This window comes from Trichechus manatus, unplaced genomic scaffold (genome assembly GCF_000243295.1).
Source record: "Trichechus manatus latirostris isolate Lorelei unplaced genomic scaffold, TriManLat1.0 scaffold00032, whole genome shotgun sequence".
NCBI lineage: Eukaryota > Metazoa > Chordata > Mammalia > Sirenia > Trichechidae > Trichechus > Trichechus manatus.
This window is the reverse complement of record NW_004443968.1, coordinates 13,283,631-13,286,560: the sequence shown is the minus strand read 5'-3', so window position 1 is coordinate 13,286,560 and position 2,930 is coordinate 13,283,631. Positions and strand designations below refer to the sequence as shown.

General features: G+C 35.2%; 1 non-coding gene across 1 annotated transcript; it reads left to right on the top strand.

The window, feature by feature from the left end:
- The first annotated feature begins 2,616 nt into the window (after positions 1-2,616).
- Positions 2,617-2,723, top strand: LOC111820286 (U6 spliceosomal RNA). Its single transcript, XR_002823842.1, has one exon. It is a non-coding gene; the product is annotated as a U6 spliceosomal RNA (small nuclear RNA).
- The last annotated feature ends 207 nt before the right edge of the window (positions 2,724-2,930 follow it).

The window sequence follows — 2,930 nt, the reverse complement described above, 5'->3', positions numbered from 1 at the left end:
AGGCTTTTAAGACCCCAGACGCTACTCACCAAGGTAGAATGTAGAACATTGTCTTTATAAACTGTGTTATGCCAATTGAGCTAGATGTTCCCCGAGACCACGGTCCCCACAGCCAACGCGGCATTTTTGGACTAGCTTCAGAGAATTTTCTTCTAAACCAAAAGCAAACTAGAATTTCTTTTATTATGAAATATATGAACTCTGCTTGAAAAATAGTATTTTCAGAGAAAACTGATCTTCTGTTAGTCATATTAATTTATTAATTGTTTCCGTAAGATTTCCTTCAAAACAAACTTTTACCATCCAGTCGCATGTTTTTTATATAAAAATTCAATTATATCACAAAGATATCTAATCATATAATGAGAGAAAAGCACACACACACACACAAACATAAAATGAGGTAGAAAATTTCAAAGGCCATTTTTTCTCCTGATTAAAATTCATAATATAATTACAACAGCTATGTTTTTCATCAAGGAAGTATTTAAGCAGCTAATTTTTATATAAATATATTCCATGCTAGTTCAATAAATTAGAAAAAGGGGCATAATCTTGTTAAGATGCAATTCAGAGAGAACAGTGGGTGGATAGCTATTAACATGTGAAAGCAATGAATGAATGTACTGAATAACTAAACCCCGTAAATTATTCACAGCTAACCAACAGAATTTCAATGATTTTTTTTTTCATAAATTAGGTAAGACCTATTTGTGGAGTATTAACTAATTTTAAAACATTTTTTAAGATGCCAGATGAGCTCCTTTTGTACCTTTCAATGGCATTTGAGTTCCACAGCAGTTTGGGGATAAGGTCTGAGATCACCCGCTGATCAGAAACCAGTGACAAGGCCCTGTCATTATGCCAGGAACTGATGTGCTGATAAGTCTCCTGTGGCTCCTTCAGAAATACCACACAAAGAATTGAAAGCTCCTATCAAACATCCAAGGACAAACATAATGGTAGTTTCTTTTCTCCACATTTTTTTTTTTATTATTCTTATTTTCCCTCGAAACCTATTTAATTCAACTTTTATGAGTTATAAAATATTTTATTTCTTCTACCCAATTAAAAAAAAATGCTTCAAGCCACAAGTTGCCACTATTTTAGCTTTGGTTTTGATTTGCCATCAGCATTAAGGACAAAGGAGAATGTGTCTCTCATTTCTCAGTAGGAAGGTTTGACTTGAGCAATTTGGCTTAACAAAGGTACTTACATCATTTCCATCTTTCACATGTAACATCAAGGCCTTATTAAGTTTAGTCTAAATGGATAAAATTACAGCTGAGGAGAGGAAGCAGTACTCATTGTAAAAGGAAACATCTCTACAGATATTCTGGATTTCACCCTTTCTCTTGCTCAATTCTTCAGTGATTGCTTATCACTCGAAAGGAGTAAGTATTTGTCTTGCTCTTCTCTCAAAATCCCAGTATCGATTTTCATTTAATAGCCCTAATGAAGGAAACTACTGTACAATACAACTATTTTATTTTTTAAAGAAACAGTTTTGTGTAGAATTCTCTGAATGTTTGTTTATTTGGGATATGTGAATAGGAGGGGAAAGGAGGATTAAACAGAGGGAAAATTTCCTTATATTTGGAAGATAAACTAAGCATATTAATTGCTGAAAGTCATAGGATGTTTTTAGTAAGTGAACCTTATATCATAGGAAAAAAATACTTAGGTAAGCTGTGAAAGATGGGAAGATTTAATAAGAGATTGTTCAGCAAAGGAAGTAAGAAAATCTGAGCGATTTTGCCTCAGTCATAGACAGTTGTTAGGTGATCTTAGTAGCTTCTGATTTCTTTCAAATGAACCAGCTAGTAAAGTAACATTTTGTTTTGTTTCATCTTACTTTGTTTCCTTTACCATCTTAAAAGGGACTAGTGTAGTCAAAGGTGTGAAGGAGCTAAAACCTTACCACAACATAAGGAGTGACTGTGAATTCCACAGAGTCACTGGGTGATGTAAAGGGTTAACACATTCAGCTGCTAACCAAAAGATCAGAGGTTCGAGCCCACCCAGAGGAGACTCAGAAAAAAGGCTTGGTGACCTCCTTCCGAAAAAAATCTCCCATTAAACACCCTATGTAGCACAGTTCTACACTGACGTGTGGTTTTGCCGTGAATCAGTATTGACCGTAACCGTTTTTTTTTTAATGGATCACATAAGGATGCTCTGTATTTCAGTGATGGGGACCATTGACAGAACTGGCAACCTTAAAATTAACAGCAAAAGAAGCAAACAAGATTTGGGCTAGTCTAAGAATGGTTTATAGTGATATATCTTACCAGATGTTTGATTGAGTTGAATGGCAATTCTTAATAGTTAACGTTAAAAAGGAATCCACCCATGTCTAGTATGTCTTATCCCTCTAAATATTGCTAATGTAATTTCTCTCTGTTGATCATTTTGTATAAGAACAAATCTAATTTATACCTAACTGGAGTGGAAAAATATTTTTATGACAAATAGAAATGCCTGTATCCTATGGTCGTCTTGTTATTTCATACGTTTCTCTCTGAAACTATGTTCAAATTGGTTGTTTCTGCAGAGTTCAAGGCACCGCCCACAATTTGCTATTAAAGTAATTCGTTCATTCAAAAAAAAAAATGGGTGCTCGCTTCAACAGCACATATACTAAAATTGGAACAATACAGAGAAGATTAACATAGCTCCTGCACAAGAATGAAATACAAAAAAATGAATCAGTACCTACTATGTGCCAGGACTGGTCTAGGGATTGATGGTAACAATGCAAATAAAGGAAGGCACTATCCCTGATGTTAGGGAGCTAACATTTAGTAGGGAAGGTAGTGGTTGTTGTTAGGTGCCCTAGAGTCATTTCCCACCCATAGCAACCCTATGTACAAGAGTACGAAACACTGCCCAGTCCTGCACCATCCTCACAATCGTTGTTATGCTTCAGC